A 23,196-nucleotide genomic window follows, 5' to 3' on the forward strand; every position below is an offset into this window, starting at 1 on the left:
AGCCAATAAACGCCAAGAAGGATTTGGGGGTGGGGGTTGGTCGCGTTCACAAAAGCACGGAAGGGAGGGGGAGGAGTTAGCTACGCTCCGTTTGTTTGAAAACAGTTCAAATATCAACAACAAGTGATGTCGAACATATTCGCTTAGAGAGCCTTTAAGACATTCTACCTGTATTTAGTTGATAAGAAGAGAGGACTGTGTAAGAAATGCATGCAGCTCCAAAAAGCAAGGTTGAGTAAAGTAACAAACAGGAATGATGATATTCCATGATATTCCAATGGAAATATTTGTACATTACTTGTAAATCATACCATGTCATGAATTTATTGAAGACCATACAATGTGGTAATGAGTACATACATTTCTTTAAACACATTAATCTAAGCACAATTAGTACAGGCGTTTTTAAATGCTTGGATAACACTTCACAACAACGTTATAAACATTAGTGGGTGCACATTAGCGAACATGAACTATCAATGAGCGATATAATTTTTCAACATGAATTAATCTTTGTTAAAGTTTGTGTACAGTCATTTCAGAGAATTGTTTCTATACACACATGTATTGCTGAAACACATTACAAAGACTATGTAATAATGAATTGTGGAGTTACACGTAAAACAGTTTCTGTTTTATTTCTGTGTTCAGGATTATTCAGGCTAAAACGGTGGCTTAATGACGCACCTGAGCCATTCCCCGCCCCTAACACAATTAAGAGTCTCCTTTCAGGTTGTATTTAAAAGTCCCGCAAGGGGGCGTCGTTTCAGAATCAACGCTTACAGCAGAGACGCACCCAACGTTTGATAGCAGAGGATCCTGCCTATTTTCCAAGAATTTGAAATGATTCAAATTTTGCTAGATGGTTAATAACACATTTTTCTGTGGTGTCATAAACTGAAAACATTTGGTATCGGAATTTACACAGACTTTAATGCCAACAGTTGTTCATGTTTTAGATAAAAAAAATATATTAAAAGCTGATATTAACATGAACTAAGATTAATAAATGCTGTAGAAGTATTGTTCATGGTTAGTTCATGTTAGATAATGCATTACTCAATAAAAATACAATCTTAGTGTAAGTGTTACCAATGTTTGATCTCTATTTGTTTGACATAAGTTCTCCGCTTATCTTCACAAGCATCATATATTTTAAGAAGTCTTTTGAAAATGGAACATATACACATATACACAAAGTAAAAATTCATGATTTTAGACTAAATTTCAGATTATTACACAATATAAAGGACATTTTGCATAGATTATATTTATATATTAAAAAAGGTTTATAGGTTAACAGTAAGTGCAGTATACTTTTTTGTTAAGTTTTTGTCATGTACGTGTTGTCATGTATGTTTATATGCTGGCTCACATAAAAAATTGAATGTAGGATGTACAAAGTCACAGATGTAATATATGCTTGGCTATGCCACATTTGTTTAACAAGATTTACATAACCTGCATCCAGTGAAGATGCTTAAAATCCCCGTTGTACAATGCAACGTTCATCCACTGTATCAACAGACATCCTTTTATAAGTGACAATAGGAAATACTTTTCCTGGGCAGCGTCTTTATGATGTCATATTTGTTGAATTGTAAAGTCTTCTATCCAGGTGTGATGGTGCTGCAGCGGGCGGTTTCCTTATGACTAAGTTAAATGGATTGTGATCAGACTTTTCGACCATATACTGTACATACTGTACAGGTTCCTGGAGTTAGGTTGGTGGAGTGTGTACATACAGTACTAAGCGTTTACAGACAGAAAAGACAGAATAGTTACTTCTTTATTTGAACATAGCTAATCTCTATACGTCAGAGACTGTGATACAAATATTATTTAGCCTTTCTTCCAAGTTCTCCTCTCTTTTGTGTGTTTTTTATCTGATTGCAGAGTCCCTATCAGGGTCTGGTGTGATACCATCAGCTGTTACCAAAAATGGACCTCTGTGGCTCCCATGCTTCAATACAGTTTAAAGGCTGACAAGTCGCAAAGGGCAGGTCAGGTCCAGAAAACTGAACTTTTTAAAACTACGCACTGGTCATTTTTTTCTTTACCAACAAGACACGCACTCTGACAAACTTCTGGGCTTTATCCAGAAGTTTTTCCTTTTTGTAAATGACTCGGTAGTAAAACTCTTTGCTTTCGATATTATAATATAAATGTGATAAAATCAGTACCTATGGTAACCAGATTTGTTGTCAAGATGATAAACCCCACCCCTATTATATGACGCCTTGCTGGCTATTTTTAGCATTTTATATGTGTTGAAAATGGCCATTCATACAATAGGAGGCTGAGTCTGGTCGTCAGTGTCTTTCTTTAGGGTGTGAATGTTTAGGTTGATTCTATTGATCAATTATTTAGTAATTATGCAATTAAGTATGGTTGTATGGTTTAGTTAAACTCTCTGGCTTATTAAACTTAAGCCTGGGACATTCTAAACAAAATCTTTTATCTTTCAAAGCTGCCCATATACTTAACCAAAGGTTAAGGAATAATGTATTGTATTCATAATCTGACGTTACTAAACCCCACAGATTAAGTGTTTTTATTTGCATATTGGTGTCAACAGTGATGATTGGATAAATACATCGGCGTAAACTGATTGCCTTGCATCAGTGAGAAAACAGTTCAGCACGTAAATCCTTCTTGGCTGTTTTAGGCCTCCTGAGATGTTTTTTTAAACCCAAATTTAGCAATTTTCTCACATTATTTAAACTTTTCCCTTGTACGCTATATTTACAACATGTAGAGTTACTGTAGCCATGTTTCCATCCAGCTTTGTATGCCATTTTGGATATGCCAAGATGCACATAAAAAAATGCACAAAAATATATTTATATGTCTCTTCTTCAATTACTGAATGGAAAAAAATTGCTTTATTCACAAAAGTTTTATGTGATATTTATCATATAAGTAAAATTACCAACTTTGAATGAAAACATAGCTTATGACTGTACAAAGCTTGTGATATTGTGATAGGTACACGCTGTTCAGTTTCTGACTGGGTGTCTGTTTTTGAGCATTAACATTAACAATAGCAGTAACAGTCGTAGGGACAGATTTACTAAACGGGGCAAATTAGCGAGGAAGCGCAATTCCAAAAAATTATGGGAGTGGTAATATCTGCGGGTTATTTACTTAAAAAGCACAAATTAAGTAACACAGGCGCAACAGCTGATTTCCATAATGACCAACAATCTACTAGGAGAGCAAATAAGAAGAGCTGATCTTGAGTTCAGCACCACGAACATCTCAGCAGAAAATTCGGGAGTGTAATCCCAGCTAACAAAGAAAACAACTGGAGGACAAACCATGGAGGTTTACAAGAAGTTTTGAAATGTCTGCAATTGTGTGACTTCTCCTAGTTACTCCTTTTTTATTTACTTCAGCAAATAAAAACTAATATGAATTGGCAAACAATATTTTTGAATAATAAATTCCTCTGGCATTCCAAATAAACTTTTACATGTAAAAACAAATCTCTGCATTGTATCAAGCGTTCTCTGCTCTCTGTAATGCCTCTTTTTTTTAAGCAATAATTGGAGCCATTTCAACGAAAAGTAATTTAAGACAAGCTTTTTTGTTGTTAAATAATGGCGCAAATTCCAGTCATAACACACGCACAAACAATAGCAAATCGCGTTGGTGAATCATTTAAATAATCTCCTCCCAAAAATTTACATTTGAAAGGGAAACTTCTAGAAATTAATATGCAATAAGGTCAGTCGCAAAAATAACTAGACCACACCGTTTCAGGGATAATTATAATTAAGCCTAAAGGGTTTAAAACTGTTGAAAAGTTGAAAACTTTTGCCAGATTTGAAATTAAACTCTTCCTACGAAATCTCCGTCTTTCCTTGTAATCAGCCTTTGTAAGTTAAGTCAACCTTCCCACTTACTCACAGCACATGTGATGCGTCACTCATGATGGCAGTTTCTGCTCAATGACAGAGAAGCAAGCAATGAATGGATGTGGTGCATCATTGTTTGCGTCCAGACAAGTTGTAACAGAAAAGAACATTCTTTACCTGGGCAGTGTCATTATGATTATTAATTTTTTCTAATATCATTTTATGAAGGTGTGGTTTGGCAGCATAATATGTTTTCTATTGACTTGTGATCAGATGACAACACCTCTTTATTAAATCATTGGAAATCCCTGTATCTGATATAGGAGCTGTTCAGTTGGTGGAGCCTGCAAAATTTACAGCAGGTGGCTCAGTCTATAACTTGGAAATCTGATAGTTAGGAGACTGTAGACGAAATTAACATAACTTAATGAACCATTAAATTTAAACACACATTTAAATACTGTAATTTATCTACAAATATTATGTTACGCAATAAAACATACAACCATTGTTTTATGTGAAACCCTATAATAACCTTATGTAAGATGATAACCTATAAGAAGTTGCTAGGGCTGTTTGTGTAGTTGTGATTTATACATTCAAATACGCCGCAAAGGGTTCTTCACAGTAGTCCCTTTCACACTTACAGTCTTTATTGGTAAGTTGCAGTTTAAGTTCATTTTATTTATAAAGCGCTTTAAAGAAGGTAGGAACCTACCAATGTGCCATTCACTTCCATAGTAGAAAAAAAAGAATACTATGGAAGTGAATGCGGTCCACAAACGGTTTCGTTAAAAACATTTCTCAAATTATCTTCCTTTGTGTTCATCAGAAAGAAAGAAATGTATACAGGTTCAACAAAGAAATGTATACAGGTGTGTAACAACATGAGGGTGAGTAAATGATGACAGAATTTTAAATGACAGGAGGTAATTTATTCGGGTGGGACCAGCCACTGCTAAAGGTTGATTTCCTGTCATCTTTAATCGAGTTTGGGGAATCTGAAGGAGGAATTTATCCTTAGAATGAAGGGTCCTATAAGGAATATAAAGATGAAATTGGTTTGACAAGTATGAGGGAGCAAAATTTAAAATGAATTTGTATACAAGTATTAGGATTTTAAACTCAATACGGAACACCACAGGCAACCAATGCAATGATCTTAGAAGGGGTGTACATTCGCAGTAGCATTTTGGACTACTGTAGGGCGAGAAATGAGATTTTGAGATGCCGTAATAGAGGGAGTTGCAGTAACCCAGCCCCGATGTAATAAAGGCATGAATAGCAGTCTCTAAGGAGCACTCATAAAGAAAAGATTTTATTTTGGATAGCGAGCAAAGGTGAAAAAAAAAATGAAACCAGTGACTAAACTAATTTGTTTATCGAAGGTCCAGTTGGGGAGCTGTAGCGGGATAAAATGACTGGAGGTCAGGTTGGAGGGTGAGACCTGGCATTTAGGGGGCCAAAGGCTTTTGATTTCCATTTTATCATAATTTAAAAAGTGGAAATTTGTGAATAGCCACGATTTTATTTCATTTAGATATGTATGCAGGTTGTTTAATGCCAATGGGTTCTTCTTTGGCAGGTAAATTTGAAAGGATGCGTCACATTTCCTAAAAATAGAATCCAAAGGAAGTAGGTATAGAAAGAAAAGCCTTGGAGATAAAATCGAGCCCTGTGATACTCTAGGGCAGTGGTTCTCAAACTTTTTTGGCTGAAGTACCCCTTTTTATGATTTTTTCAAGCTGAGTACCCCTTAACCAGACAACAACGTTTAAAATACAGTGAAATGAGAGTGAGACAGTTATTATATCTGATGCCCCAGAGCAGGTTTATTGCTTACTTATTGTGGTATTTTTGAGGTTCTGGTTTGTTTTTTCTTTTTAGCATCCTCTTTTAAGAAGCCACCTCTCATAACTTAAACTATTTTGTGCAGACCCTGCTCCTGATTCTGGATTCAGGTCTCAATAAATACAGTTAATGATCTTAGTACTGAACATATATTAATTAACAAAAGGTTTAAACTTACAGGAGTAAGCAGTTACAATATAGCAAAGTATAAACTGCAAGCTACAAGTTGAATATGGCAGTATTAAAGATTAATCTGCTGGACTCTGCTACTGCAGCTGGTAAGCGGTGTCAGATTACAAATGAGTGTGCGTCAGTCGAAGCACCGTGATGCGCTATTATCAGATTTGCAAACATGCAATTAAACATACATTTAAACAAATATGGCATAAAGATATATTTAAATAGATTGACATTCATATTAAATTGAAAATAAACCTTTGAATTATAGATTTTGTGTGGATTACAGCTGCTTTCCCAAGGTTATTATGGAAGCTTTAATGAGGTAGGCTTACATTTAACCAAATAAAACTCAAACATATTTACAACACTGACAGATGTCACTTAATTGAATATATATATATACGCACAGCAACACCACAAAAGAAAGTAAACTTTAAGTATGAAATGATAACAGGAGCAGACTCCATGTATCTCCGTTGCTAATGTTGCTAAAATTTAACTGGTACAAAATTGTTCCTTAAGGTACACAATTGGTCCTTAGGGTATAATATTGTACCCCATATGGTACACCATTTCAATGTGTTTCATACCCATAAAGGTACAAAAAGGTACCTTTTAGGGTACCACCCCAGCGACAGAAAAATAACAATTTTGTACCTTTTTTTCTGTGTAGGTGTCATTTTGAGCAGAAAAAAATTAACATTTAAAGTGGAAGATTTAAAAGGTGGACCTTTCGGCTTAGACTTTATCTTAAGTAGTGGCCACAGAAAAATTAAGAGACCATTTCAGTTTATCTAAATGTACTATTTACAGGTATGTGTTTAAGTAAAAAATATAATTTCATTCTATCAACTACCAAAAACATTTTCATCTGATTTTCAGGCTTACTGCAAAGAAAACAAATTCAAATTAATTTTTAACAACACATTGCTAATGTTTTAACATTTATTTTAGGAACAATTCAAAAGTGAATTGATGGAATAACCCTGATTTTTATTTATGTCCTTTCATGCTAGCAGTCTTGTACATTGCTGTGGGGTTGGGGTAACTTTGTCACTCCTGAGGTTCGCTTTTGGAAGTCAACAGACACTTTACTGAAATAATAAGAATAGACTACATGTAGACATGATTATAAAAGACAAAACTGTAGTGCTCTCTTAATTTTTCGGTGGCTGTATTAAATGTGTTTTTTACTTTGATAATATGAAATATGATTCTTTAGTTGATGCATAAGCCAAACAACTGAAAGTATCTTGCACGTCAAAAAATTATGCGAAAGAGAGAAATCCTGAGCCTCAAAAAGTGGTGCTAAAGTAGAGAATACCCTGAATGCGTTTAAACTGACTTGGGGTGAGGAATTTGCTTCCTTTCAGGGTATCACACACTGGAGTGCCGCGGACAGCTATTGTACATGCCGCCAGTGTTCGACTCTTGAATGTGGTACAATGCAGACGTGCTGTTTGCGACCCCTTTTACACACAGTAGTGTTCCTGAATCTGAATGAACATACATTCTATCTGATACATAAATGGGCTTTAGATCATCATCTTGAATTAGCTTTTTAATTCGTATAAATTCATGAGAAAATTTGATGCAAATATAACTTTTATAAAGATTTTCTTTATCAGTAGTCTACCACTGCCTATGCGACCCACCAGATAGCGCTGTGGGGACCACTGGTGAGCTGCGGCCCACTGGTTGAGAATCACTGTTCTAGGGAAACTCCGTTAACAGATCATGCGTTAACAGAACCTTTCTGGTAAATCAGTGCTGCCAATTTGCCAGTAAGAGAGGTTGTAAGATTACCAGTAATTTACTGGTAAATTCTGTGTGTGAACAGAGATTAAGGATTACAAGCAACAGAATGGCAATGTCTGCTTGTTCCATCTATTTGACGAATTGCCCAAGTCCTTCACACACCCTCTGTTAAGCCTATGTGTAAACATTACCGCTGTTCCGTTTGAAGTCATCTAATACAATGTTTGGTTATGCACTTTCTTGCTCATGTATGGTTACTGCACGACTGTCAGTGTTTGCCATAGAAGTGAAAACAAAAAAATATGGACAGTGGATATGAAGTCATTACCCACCATTGTTAACAAATATTACACTGAGCTTGCCACGCAGCAGTTTAGAACAGCACATTTTTGTATTTACTGGTAAAGTCATTTTGGTAAATTCATGGTAATTTACCGAAATTACTGTGTGAAAGAGGCTAGTAATGCCACAGAATAATCATTTTTGGTTACCCAAAGAACCTTTTATAATTATTTCCTAGTCTAAACCTGCAGCTTCTCTTAAACCTTAATGGAATTAAATCCTTATTTCTAGTTCTTATCTAATGACTTCAGGACTTTTATCTCCTCAAAAAAGTTCAAAATGTGCTTAGTGCCAAGGAAAATAACACTTAAAGGCGGAGTCCACGATGTTTGAAAAACGGTTTGGAAAAGGAGACGGGCCGACTACCAAAACACACTTATAGCCAATCAAATCAAATCAAATGCCGGGTTGCGTATGTGTGGGGCGGGTCTATCAACAGAAGGTCCAGATTTTATTGGGGTAGGGGCGTGTTTGTTTAGGTGATTTCAAATATCAACATTGGCTTTCAAACATCATGGACTCCGCCTTTAACACTAACTGTTGTTTTGAAAATTGTTCTTTTAAAAAAATAGTTTCAGTTTGTACTGTACCTTAATAAAGAAAATGAAAACTATGGAACTATGTATTATGGAAAATGCAAGTCTGATGTCATCCTTCACCTGGAACCGACTTCCAAACTATTTTCTAGGCAAAATCATTAGACATCATGAGTAGCACCTGTATGTCTGAAAACATACAGTATGGATAAACAGTATGTAAGAAACAAATTCCTGGGTGGTTTACTGTACTGCCTCTGCCAAGACTTCTAAGTATGCATTGGTTGCACAGTTTTCTATCCCATGAGTTCATGGGAGCTGATTAGCTACCAAATTCAAAAAGTTAATGGATAAAATACCAGAAAACTATGAGCAAGAAAGTTCTTTCAAGTGATATGGGTATCAAGAAATGTATTCCCTGTGGTGAAATTGCACTGTTTAACTATACATGAGTAAACTTACTTAAAAGTAATTATGTCATAGGTGAACAAACCTACAGGCCATATTACAATTACATAATGGCTGATGTTATATGTTTGGAATGTATGCACCCACACAAAGTGGTGGGGCACAATCAAATGTAGGGTTAACTGTAAGACAAGCCTTTCACATAGTTACACAGGATTGATCAACTTATGCTTTAGGTCTTTTTCTCTTACTGTCAGAAGATGAACTCCTGCAAATTGGTGACATGTTTTGATGTATTTTCAGATGGACAAAGTGTGTTTGGAGTTATGTCAATTTCTTCATCATGTTTTTTTAGATTTCTGAGTTGGGTGTGTAAGTCACCAAATCAAACCTTGTATTATCATAATTACTGTCTTGTTTAGGGCTGGCCCGTCCAACAGGCGATAAAGGCGATTGCCTGGGGCTCCGCAGTATCAGGGGGCCCTACACAAGTCTGTAACACAACGTTAGCACTTTTATTACAGTATACTCAAGGACATTGTGCATTAGAAGCAAGTACTATGCGTGCAGAGACCTCATTATTTAACATAAAAATCACAGAAATGGTCAGAACAGAAACAATGCCAGGGACAGATTGAAGACAGTTTGCATCAGGCAGCAAGTAATTCATTCTCGTTCATGTCTGCGTGCGCTTAAGTGGAAAAATTTACACACATTTATTTAAAAATAATGCTTGTACTGATGAGAATAATATGTCTTAAGTAAATGCAAACAATTGAGAAATAAAATGCATATGTGACCCTGGACCAAAAAACTAGTCTTGGGGTTGTCACGTGGAGTTGTCACATGGTACGGTGCAGCATTTTGAGCACAGTAAAAACAACATGTGTGAACACGAGATGCAATGTCTGTCCGGGACAGCGTGGACAAGTTGGAATGTAGGGCTGGCAGATGTTCCAGATCGATTAGATTTCGATTCACAAGCTATCAAATTGATTCGATTTCGATTCTCGGTTCAATTCCGATTCTTGGGCTGATTTCAACCACAAAAAAAAAAACGAACGGTTAATCGAAAAATCTATTTTTTTTGCCCAGCCCTATTGGAATGTTAAGGGCGATTTATAGTCGTGCGTAGGTCCTACGGCGTAGCCGCGACGGCGTAGGTTCCGCGTCGGTTTTCATTTATACTTTTGCGTCGCCGTGCAAACACACGCGAAACCGCTGGTTTGCAATAATCACGCGTGTAACCACAGTAGCAGCAGAAGTCGTCACAGAAGAAGAGGCTAAGCAAGTTAACCCACAAACGAAGAAGAAATAGCAACTTGTTGTGTATAATTTGAGAAGACCAGCAATGATGGAAGTAAATAAACAGCGACTTATGTTGCAGTTTGAGTTAAATCACTCCTCAACTTGGCTCATCTTTGTTTTCACCGTCTCAAACGGAAATACCTATGACGCAGTTTTTTTTACCTGACGGGAGGGGTTCTGGTGGACCAATCACAGCGCTTACGGTCCTCGTAGAGCCGACGTGCTGTTAGAAATTTTGTTACGGCGTAGGACCTTCGCACGACTATAAATCGCCCTTTACTCTTGACCAGGCATGCAGGTTAGATAGGCACATCATAGACAGCTTGGATCATGAACTTAATGCACTGTGAACTTAGACTTCTGGTAATATGATTATGTTATATAATTACATAAAGAGTTGTCGACATATGTCTTGAGTATCAGGTATTTGGAGTCATGTGATGCAATCAGTGAATAAATTTCATAATCAATTGACCATTTTTAAAATTTACATCAATTTCCAATCAAGATCCATATTCTTGTCAAACTTTTGTTTCCAAAACTGGTGTTTATGAGCAATGCCATAGAAGAACTTTTTTTATTCCCCAAAGAACCATTCAGTCAAATGTTGTTAAAAGAACCATTTCCTTTCATTGAAAGGACCTTATGTGAAACAGAAAGATTGTGTAAATGTTAAAGTATGTTTATGAAACCATTCAGCCAAAATGTTCTTCTATAGTATTGTTAAGCACATTTATTATTAACCCCTAAAAATTCCAGTGTACTGTGGGAGGGACACTGTATTATTTGACAGAAAACTTCTTCAAATACAACAACTCAAAAACAAAAAGCTAAACATGTCACATATCTTTGGAAATTTCTATAATTTGAAAGATGTAAACCATTAAAAGATACAATCAACACAGCAGGTACAACTTTTTCAGGAATGCTAAAGTGAAGACCAAAGCTGGGTCTACAGGGGGGCTAAGAGGGGAATTGCCACCCTCAGATTTTCCATCTGCCCGCCAAAAATGTCCAGCCACACAAATAGCATCTCTTGTTGGTAAACACTATTTATATTAGCAACCGCCCACCAATTCTCAATTAATTATTTTCCTTCTCTCCCTCTATCTGCACTAAATGCCGTGGTTGGATAGTTGCAGATAAAGGGGCAGTATTATTATAATAAGATCAAATTTCAATTACCTGTTTTTCACATGCTTGCAACAAATAGTTGATGTAAACTAAGTTAGTTGGTTGTTCTTTTTTATATTTTCTAGGTTGATAGAAGCACTGGGGACCCAATTATTGCACTTAAGCATGAAAAATGTCAGATTTTCATGATATGTCCCCTTTAACTTACAGGAAAAGTACAACTATTCTTTACAACGATAACGCATCTTTAAAATATACATGAATTTATTATTACATAAGCATAAAACACAACACATATTAATATGAAACTATTATATTTATAGTAAAACATCCCCAAAATAGGCCCTAATCCCTTTTTAGACTCTCCTCATTATTTATAAAAATACAACAGCAAATGGCAAGTCTCCAGTCAGCTTATTCAGCAAAAATCTACCAGTTTTTAAGTTCAGGAGAAGCTTTCACTCCAGAAGGTCCTTGTAAGGTAAAATGGGGTGTTTTATAATGTTACATTGTATTATTATATCTAATTTGCTGTGTTATGAACAAAGCAGTGTGATTTATCTTTGGATTTGTCGCAACACACACAATATTTTAGGGCTTGTGCTTCTGTCTGGTGCTGTTTCTCAAACAGGATAACGTTTTGACGAATTTGTCATGCATTTCAATTTGTCAAATTGCTTGTTCTCATTAAAAGATTATTTAAAGCGTGGTTTGTTGTGATATTTGAGCATGTTTGCTGCAGTAGCAGCGTGTATGATAGGGTCAGTAATTAATGAAAATATAGCCTATGGGACTGTCACTTCGAGGTAGTAAGATTGAATGTTGTCACCAGAGTCTGCCATACCTTGGCTTTAGGTGAATTTATGCCACATATTGAACATTGTTACTGCATTATCATATCTATACAATGTTGACATTAAAAACTTTTATAATTTGGTCGCGGGCAGCTGGTACTCTGCAAAATACCTTGAGAAAAAGTCTCCTATAGCCTTTAATTCCTTCTGCGTTAGCTGGCATTGATAAGAAAAAATATGTATTTTCTGTTTGAGGGAGGCAAATAAAGTAAAACCTTCAGATCTGTTTTATACATTTTAAATTGAGTGTTATGGCTGCCCACCCAAAATTTCTGACTCACCAAGAACCCCCCCATCCCCGTCCAGCAAGCATAGTACCGGGCCTGGTGTAGGCATTTAAATATTTCAACACACATGGTAATACAGTGAATAAAAGATATGGAGATCTTTATCCATCTCTGTTTTGCTCGCTCACTTTAAGTCAGTCAGTTTTATACATTTTTTTTTCAAATTATTAATTTAATTTATATAGTAAAGTTTGAGCTATAAACAATACAACAATAAAGCATAAATTTGGCCTTTCATTATAAACCTTTAATGACTGCATTTACTGTAATATTGTCATATCAAAACCATCATAAAACATAAAACTTTAACGCGTCACACTCTTAACTTTTAAAATGCGCACGGATTTTCAACATTTGAAGAAAATAATTATATACATTTCTCAATAGCCAACAATCTTATTTGGAAAGAAAGACGTTATTATATTGTTTTTAATATTGTTTAATTGATTATTAATTTATTTCTGCACAGTTGTTGCTTTAGCTTTGTTAAATTTGATTGAGCAATATCTTCAAATTATTGGTTCATGTTTATTCTTCTATATGGTAAAGACTTTTAAGGAACTATGCATAGTGCTACATTTGTGCTGAAAATCTTATTGTATCCAAATGTGTTCATTTTAAGAATATTGGGATTTTAATTCAAATTAGTTTGTAAATGGATATATTTACTGCTCTGATTCTACACAAAAAATCTGAACTAGTCATGTTCCACTCTACGTCTCAACTGCTTACCACAAACATTTGTTGCAACCTGCCCACGACAGTGCATGTGAAAATATTAGCTTGCAGCGAATTTACTAATAAAAAAAAAACAGGCCTAAAGTGTACAAACTGGGTTTACAGGAATATAAAGTAGTGTACAGAAATGTGTATAGAACGACAATTGATACAGTATGTGACTTGCCTATACATGCCTATAGGGGCATAGGAAGATGTAACACACGCTATGACGTCACAAAGGTCATGAACCTTGGAAAATCTATTACCACTCTGAATAAGTAATAAATAATTTAAACACTTATTTTGGATGTCTGCATGTGTAATTCAGCCTGCTGTAAGGCAGCCTGCTTAATTTCTCAAATAGCAAATGTGTTTTTAGATCATCATCATCAGTTGTTCTTTTTGTCAGATTCATCAAAATCTGTTAATCAAAACATAATTTGGCTGATGTGAACTTGTTGGCAGCTTTAAACTTGTATGGATGGTTTGAGGCAATGTCTGACAAACATTACTGTTACCTCATGAATAAAATCCCAGAGTGAGATCTTCCAGCGATGTCTCTTTAAACAGATGTCAGCTACATCAACTGCCTTAAGACAGAACCAGCATCAATCTCTATCAAAACAAAGATATATGAGATGCCTGTCAGAGATTGGTGTCACAAGTACAGTGCAATAAATATCAGACAGTGGAATAAATATGTTTAACCATTAAAATGCTGTTTGATGTTAATCTCTGTATTGGCCTCTACTGTACTGTACATTTATTTGAAAATGTTACACTTATAATTACCTATCTTTGTTTGCTTATATTTATATGTTTTACATGTATTATATAAATAATAGCAATACTAATTGTTTTATTTGTCATAGGAACCTATAATGGTATTATTACAACCAACAAAGGAGACCCTGATTTTGGTTCGCAGACATTGTAACTGTGTAAAAACTTGAAAGAGTTGACCTGAACTTTGCAAATAGGGAAAAAAATTGTGAAATTGGCACATACATCTTGCCTACATAGATCTATACATTTTGAAACAAAAGCAAGAAAAAGGTGTGTTTGAAATCAACTATGCTTTTGCCTCAATGATAGGCGAGAATATCCAGTTGTGCTTTGGGAGGAGTAAACTGAAATCATTTCACAGAAACAAAATTAGTAACCAGAAATATAATTGTTTCTAAGAACCAAATTGAGCAGTGAATCCAAACATGTCCAATTAAAAAAACATTTCTGAAATGTGGTAGTACGTAATGTTTTATGATGGGTAATTAGCAAGCTATTTTAATTCTCCTCTTTTGTCAGCATGGCCTTTCTAACTAACCTGAAATGTGTTTTGATAACCCCAGGAATTTAGTGTTGAGACGTGATGATCTGCATCAATGATGGTCTCTTATTTGTTTTAACCCAAATGCTTGTTATGCTTGTTTTAACCTATGGTTGGGTGACAATAACCCATTACAGGTTCATTTTATAATCCAAACCCAAGTTGGGTTTGTCCATATTTGACCCAACCATGGGTTAAAAGAATCCAACATATTTTAGAGTGCATGAAAAATGATTTTCAAGAAACATCGATCTTTATGGGCTTAGGTGGCAGTGGCAGATAGAACTGAAATTTATGGGGTCAATCGATGTACAGTAATAAAAAACGTAATCAAGTCACATTATTGTCTGAATTAATAAATCAAACACTCAAAAAAATGAATAGTGGTTTCAATCCATATTTGGGACAAATATGGAAAAAAACAAATGTTGGCTTAAAAATACTCAACTATGGGTTAAAATAACAAATTTTTAGAGTGAATTAAACAGTCAGAGTCAGTCAGAGTAGCTTTTTATCATATCAACCATATACAGCGTGTACACTGTGAAACAAAGCAACACTTCTACAGGACCAAGGTGCTACTCAAGGCGACACAAGACACACACTTAACTGTAAACAGAGGCGGTCTTAACATAGAGGCATAGGTAGGCGGCCCCTCGGGGCCCCGCCCCAGTGGTCATTTTTGGGGGCCCCCAACCAACCTAATAAATACATTAATAAATAAAACCCTTATCATCATGAACACTTCAAAAGTATTGTAAATTGTATAAACACAGGGACTGGGAAAGTACACAAACAGAGACAAATCAATACAAATATAAACACGAAAATGGGGCTTTGGTGAGTCAACCGCCTAAATTTGCTAGTAATAGCCTTAGCCCTACACTGATAAAAATTAAAAAAGTAATAAAAAGTAAATAACGTTACTACAGAAAAAACTAATTTAACCCTACAGGGCTCCAGACTGAGAGTAAATAGTCACATTTTGCAAGTATTTTCCCTGCCTATGCGACTATTTTTTATTAAAGGTCACACTGGTGCGACTGTGAAATTTAAATATAATTAAATTAATATAATGCCCATGCGATTACGTCTGCGGCACATCCAGTCACTCTTCCAGTTGCTGCCCTGCCTTTCTATCCTATCTCAGGTGCATATCACCTCTCTAAATCCGTCTCTTTTGTCCACTTTCGACCGCTTCTGCCCTGATTACTTTGAGTGGTCTGTGGAGACTGTGACCGAGTGCCTCTGCTTTATTAAAACGCGAGCGGGAGAAATTACGGGTTTAAAATGACGCGAACTAATATTATGTCATAGTCCAGTGCTTGTGTTGTAAGTAAACATGCTGAACAGTGTTTTTATATGTGCATGCAAGAGCTTTCTATGAAATTTCAGCGCAGTTGATGAAATTATCTCACGCAACTTCCACACGCTCGCAAAATGAAACTAATGAAAGAGGAGGAGATCAGCTGCTTTAGTTTGGTCAATGAAAGCTGAAACATAGCGCTATACACTGCATATTCACGCTAGAAGTGAGAAAAGACGTAAAACATTGTGCTCAGTACCTCAGATTAGAGTTTACAAGTCCTGGCAAAATGATATCTTCAGAGTGAATGGGGACGTTTTGTAGTTATAACAGCACAAGAATGTGATTTCTTTATTCAAATCTATGTTAAAGTAGCCTAAAGCTTTAACAACAAAGTAATAAAAAGTTGATTGTAAGTTAAGAGTATGGTAAAGTAAAAAAAAATATGTATATAAATAATACAATTATTTGTATTTGTTATGAATTTATTAATGCATTAAACATGTTTGGACTTAGTTTTAGTGTTTTTTTGTTTGTTTTTACACCATCCAGTGACCAGTGCCACCGAATTGAGGCCCAGCGCCACCAGCTGTACAACTTGGTGGCGCCAGTGCAACCTCTCTCAAATGTTCATGTACACCTCGAGCCCTGCCTTATGTTATGTTGGGGATGTTTTCGTCCACTATAGGGTGAAATTTGGCCACAAATTTCTCTGTGTTTCAGCTAATGGAATGATTTTTGATGAAAAATCTTATTTTGACACATATTTGGGGAAAATACTTTGAACATTTTTAAAAAACTCAACAATAGACTGTGGGCAAATTGTGAAGAAAAGATACAAAAAAACATATTTTGAATATAAAAAGTGATTGTAGACTGGATTTTTTTCACCTTTTATAACAGTGTTTGGGCATGTGAAAGATTAGTGACAACATTGGCTTTGATGCATTGCTAGTTTTTGTGCAACATCAGATTTAAAAATTTTTCTCCCTCATTTACTGTTTGTGGCTGTTTTTTCCCCATTAACTTATTCTCTATCGATTTGTGTAGTGCTACACTTTGTGTTTTCTCTGCTTTCTTTTGGAGTAAAAAAGTTTTCGTCCTCTTTTATAGATCGGATAAGGGGGCCCCATTCATACTTTTGCCTTGGGCCCCCAATTTGCTAAATCCTCCACAGTCTGTTAATAATTTAATCTTTAATAGACTGATCTAAAAAACAAATGTCCCCTTCAGAGGAATAACACACACAGACATTTACACTCTCACTTATACCTACAGGCAATTTAGAATCTCCAATTCAACCTGACTGGCACGTCTTTTAAAAAACAGAGGAAACTCACAGAAACAGAGAGAGAATACATGTACTGTATGCAAACTCTGAACAGAAAGGCAGCCAGGTTCATTAAAGCTACTGTATGTTTATAGTCGCACTTTGCTCCACACTGCAAGACTCCGCTGACTGGGTGCACCACTTAACAAACAGACGAGATGTTTATAGTTGACACGCTGTGGTACTATTCTTTGAAACAACAGGGGATGACTTGAGTAATTGAGATCAAACTTTACTTTAAGAGTGTCAGATAAAAAGTCTATCCAACTGCAAAGAGATACATCACAGGCTTGACTGCTCAGTTCGAATCACCTGAGGTCGGTCATTTTCGGATGCAGAGTCATGCCGATGCATTGAGTATAACAAAAGCTTTTAGACTCAAACTAGGGACCAGCTGTAAAGCAAAAGTGTTACCCACTGAACCACTGTGCTTCCTTTCTCTATGTATGTGCATTTTATATGTTGGTAAAAGTGATGCAAAACTGCTATAATGACATCATAGATTTTGGGCAACGAGGTAAATTACTGTTGTAACAATGATCTGAGTTGAGCCATGCTGACATGACTGTAGACATATGCAAACATGAAAGTGGTACCTCAAACTTGATGGTGGGAAAATTACATATTACTAAAGGTATTTATAGGTCAGTGGGGCACGCTGATAACATCAATTTAAACACATACATTTGTATGACTGCACTCTTTCTGTGTACCAGTCTATCTACAATTCATCTCTCTTTTTTTAATCATGTTTTTTATTCAGAAAAAGGCCGCTCAAATGTTTATAAAGTGAAACTGTAACTTTTAACACATTCATTTGGCCGCCCATCCCAGGTAAAATATGTGTTAAACGTAGACCCACACCCTATGCTTAGAAATAATTATGCTTAATTAATGTTCAGAATCAAATGTGACGTTACTAAGATTCCACTCTGGGTTGGGCATATTAGGACGATGGTGTAAGAAGAAAGACCAATAAATTTAAGCGAACGTCAGACAGGCACACATGACAAACTATATTTAAACCATATAAGTCAACAAAATCCTGTCTCTTGTTCAGAAACTTGAACAATTACAACGAACAACATAACTTACGATAACCAATAATTATTATTGGCTGTGAAATTCACTGGGCGTGTAGCACCTGACCCCTTGGCATAGTCCTTTCCAAAAAAGGCAACTTTTGTATAATGTTACATGCAAGTAGAACTTATTTACATTATGTAAGAAATAAATAATGACGACCGTTGAATTTTTCAGAAATAATGCACATCCAAAGTGGTAATGCGGCATGACGCAAAGTAGTTATACAGTTATAGAGTCAATTATTTTGCTTATACCATGGTTACCACAGACATTGCTCTGGTGGTTACTTTAAGATATTTGACAGGTTAGGTTTGAGTGTAAAAAATTATGCATAGACCACCCATGGAGCATTTCTCAACCAATCAGAATAAAGCATTTAACAGGCAAATGGTTACCACTTTATATTCGAATGCGGAAGTAAAGCCGTTTCTCAAAACCAAGTACGCCGAACTCAGACTTGTGTCCTTCGTAGTTCGAACTTGCAAGTTCAGACTCGGAAGAACGAACTCCTGACGTGAAATGCATTCTGGGAAACTTTCTGTCATAAGTCCACACAAGTCTCCTCTGATGCATCCTCGATAAAATGGGCGGATCAAAAACACATCCGGGGATTTTATGTGAATTTTATTGGGCTTGATGCGAAGTTTGAATTGGAACAGTACTTGGGCCGCGACTGAAGACGTTTCACAAGTCCACAAGAACACAAGTACAGACAAGAACGCATATTGAGAAACGGCTTAAGTGATGTGACATATTCCCATTTTTTGGAGACCTCCTTTTCAATAGCCGCCTGGTAGAGTGGCATAAAACATAATTTAAACAGTTATGGCAAATATTTACTACACCTGCCATGTATAACCCGGTGTGAGGATGAAATGAAGAAGTGGCCTGATATATTATATTAAGATATATTCAATAATTTCATGTTATTGCTCGGGGGTGACGGGTCAATGCGCAACAATCAAAGCATAAATACATACCAGTACCTGAACCAGGGATGGAAATTACCACCTGCCACCATCCAGATGCAGGTGATTTTGTGTCGTGGCGGGTAAACTCGCTTCACCTACCGGCCACCGTGGCGGGTAAATAAAGGAGGCACACCTTCAAAAAATGTGGTGTTACATCGGAGGGGTTAAAGGTGCTCTAAGCGAATTCACGCGTTTTAGACCATAAAACATTTTTTGTTTCATACAGTAAACATCTCCTCACTATCTGCTTGCTGCCTGTTGTTGATCAAACTGTAAAAAACGCGATCTCTGTAGACAGCCCAGGCTCCGCAAACTGCAGAAAAAAAACAAAGTGGCCAAACCTACCACCAGAAACCATAACAAAGTATTCCAGCCAATAAACGACAAGAGGGATTTGGGGGTGGGGGTTGGGAGCGTTCATGAAAGCACGGAAGGGAGGGGGAGGAGTTAGCTACGCTCTGTTTGTTGGAAAACAGTTCAAAAATCAACAAAAAGTGATGTCACACATATCCGCTTAGAGCGCCTTTAAGAGGTCTGCAGAGAAAACATCTCAGGAGGAGCCAGTGGACAAAGAGTCAAAGGTCAAAAACTTTTTAAAGAACGATGGTGAAAAGCAGACAATGGGGAATCCCGCGATTGGTTGTTTACAATGTTCCCCTACACACTGCATATTAATTTGGTTGTCACTTCACCTTTTAATGCTTAATCCTGTTCTGTACACACACAGTTCAGTAATTTACGAGACTGACAACCGCATTCTACAACCGAATTAACTCCCGCAAAATACAGGTAGTGACAACTGCATTTACAGAAACTCTGCATAATGTGCCCATAACCAAACTGAACAACTAGTCGTTAATGAAGTGTTTAAACGTGATATTCACAAAATATTCATACTGACATGTTCACACTTTAATAACACCAAAAACTTGATCCCTTCATGGGCCAAAACCCATAAACGGTTAAGCACCAAAACGGTATATACTGTAAGTTACAAAAAGGACGAGGACCTGGCAACACTGCAGGATACAAATGCGTGCATTACACAACGCCAAGATGAAGGTTTATTGCAAAACAAAACGCTGTTAAATTATTTTGGTCAAAGTGATAAGCATGCGAGACGACAGAACCTGGCTATGCTTATCTATGTGTCAATCATCACATTTCCGGAAATGAGTCTTTTTCCGTATGTACATGAAACGAAAATTTAGAGGATTCACTCTTGCATTTAAATGCGGTTGTCACTCCCGAAAGTAGTTTGCAGTGTGTACGAGGCTGATGAGACAACTCTAAAGGTGGTCGCTCACCGGACGCGTAGCTCAGCGCCGCGGCATTCTAAAAAAACCAAACACACGGCGCCGCGCAGCTATGACTCAGGAAGTTGCTCAAATCCCTGTCGCGCCACAGAGCGCCATTCACATAGTTTAACATTAAATAACATCATATTTGTTCTGAAATCATTAACGATTAGCATTAGCTGCTAATGTATATTTTGCATTTTGAAGTAGACGCCATCTGACAGCTACGATAGTTGTCCTAGACGCGACTCGACATGGTGCTGAGCTGCGCATCTGGTGTGTGACCCCCTTAACAATGTTCTGCTCTTATATTTCATATAAAAAGAAAACATCTTAAAGGTGCTTGTTTAACTTAATCTGCCACACTCATTTAATGAAATGTATATCAGTTAATGGTTTGTGTGTTTATAAGAGAGATAGAGAAAATGTTCACATGCAGTTACACATTGTCGGTTAAAAACAAGAAAGTGGCTGGTAAAAACATTGAGTGGCTGGTAGATTTTAAAAACCACCAGCCACAGTGGCCGGTGGACAAAAAAGTTAAATTCCATCCCTGACCTGTACAGTGGGAGTGTTTTTACATGAAATAGACCAAGAATTTGTGTTTTTAAACTTTTCAGGCGTATGTTTAAAATGTCTCAACTGTCCTGGTGTGAGGTTTTTTAAACAGCAATTTTTAATTGACTTCCTGGAGTTTTTATGGCAAGCTTATCACGCGTATCTTTCTCATTCAACACATTGTAACTTATTTAAACAAACCATAATAAACTATAAAAAAAATTAGTGTTGTTTTCGTTTTATGAAAAATATTACATCACAGAGACATGAGCTTTTTTGAACATTTATTGTATTTATTGTTCACTGGCAATTTCTATGAAAGGTTTTACTGAATGGATGTGTATACAGATCATGGGTGCACGTGCGCCACATACACATCCAGCTCTTGTGCTAGATTATGGTCAAAACAAATGTTTTGTAGAGATTTACTGCGTTTGTATCAGCTATTATGACAACCCCTAACTGCACAAATTATGCCGGTCTTTCTGGATTTCATAATAATCATTAACAAGCCCGTCAAAACGGCACACTCGTGTCCCTCACAATACGACTACCATTAGCTTTAGTGGCTCACCGGAAGTTTTACACAAAGGAGCTTAAAGATGCCGGCACCCGCATTGACGTCAAAAATAAGGTAGATATTATAGCATTAATGGCACACAAGCTAAAAAAGATAATTCTCAAGAGTGGAAAAAATGTCATCATGACTGTTTAGGGACAAAAACGTAATGGACAAAATACTTTAATTGTTTTATAATAGCAAGAAGACAAAGAAAAAAAACTAATGAGACAAAAGACAAATGACACGATCTTAAGATAGCTTCTAGCTACACGTTTATAAAATTGGGAATTAAATATTAATTTGATATATTAAGTTACGTCATTTGTGACAAATTTCAACCTGGCACGAGAAAAGAGACTGAATGAATTAAAAAACATAAGTAGTAACCTAAGGTGATATTACTGGTTTTAAAATTACAATCTCTTAATTGCAGGCCTTTAAAGCTCAAAACTGCTTTAAATTACAATAAAAAGTTATTGTTAGTTTACAAGATTAGATTCTTTTAACTTATGGCTAATGGTGTGTCAGTATTCTCTGGGACAGTGAGAGTCACAATAAAAATGTGTTAGCCTACTCTGTATGTACTTTGTAAAATCTTTTAAATGAACTGATCAACTGTGTTAACAAATGTAGACTCCATTTACATATTGGAACCCTTTTGCATGATAAGGTGAGATAACTGACGTTTCTTTTTACGCGGAAGACAAATAAAAAAACAAGTTGGTGAAGATATGCCGTTGTTTTGTTTGATACGCGTTAATTAAATGACTGTATTGTCCATCTCAAAAGATTTGTGTGCATGAATATGTTCATGAATGTGTTGCATAAAGCAAGTTAGGCACACCCTCAATTATCTTGTTTTTATATAATATATATTCTTCTGTGCATTGGGATGTCAGAGATGATCACACCCTAAAGGAATCTTTCAAAAATAATTATTTAAAATCTATTTTTTATTTTAAGATTGGTGTGTGGCGTAATAACAAAGCAAATAAAGCAAATCTGTCTTTGAATATAAAAAAATATATGTGTAAATCATTAAGATAATTTATATATACACCTTCTGATTCTAAAAAGAAAATTATGTAAAAATCTTGTATGGATTTTCATATACATTAAGATGTGTTTAGAAAACTCTCTGTGCTTTTGAGGTAACAGGAAGACATTAAATGTGATTAGAGTATATGATGATTTAGTTTTCACAACTTAACATTTAGTGCACTAATCAAATGTAACAGAAACAGAAAAAAGTTACAAATCATATTTGGGGAAAAAGGCACAAAATTGGCTGTCACTGGGGTGGTTCCTGTAAGATGACCGTTTTGTAGTTCTAGTTTGTACCTTCATAACTTGTTTTGGGTACATAATTGTACCCAATTTCCAAAGTATCTTTTTTGACAATGTAGTCATAATATAACCTCTTAATTGTAAAACCACACGCTTTTGGAAAAACAACTAACTTGCAAGTTTCCACAATAAGGACCAAGTTTAATGTCAGCACCAAAAGTTTCATTTTATAA

The sequence above is a fragment of the Paramisgurnus dabryanus genome, chromosome 4, assembly GCF_030506205.2.
Source record: "Paramisgurnus dabryanus chromosome 4, PD_genome_1.1, whole genome shotgun sequence".
Taxonomy (NCBI): Eukaryota; Metazoa; Chordata; class Actinopteri; order Cypriniformes; family Cobitidae; genus Paramisgurnus; species Paramisgurnus dabryanus.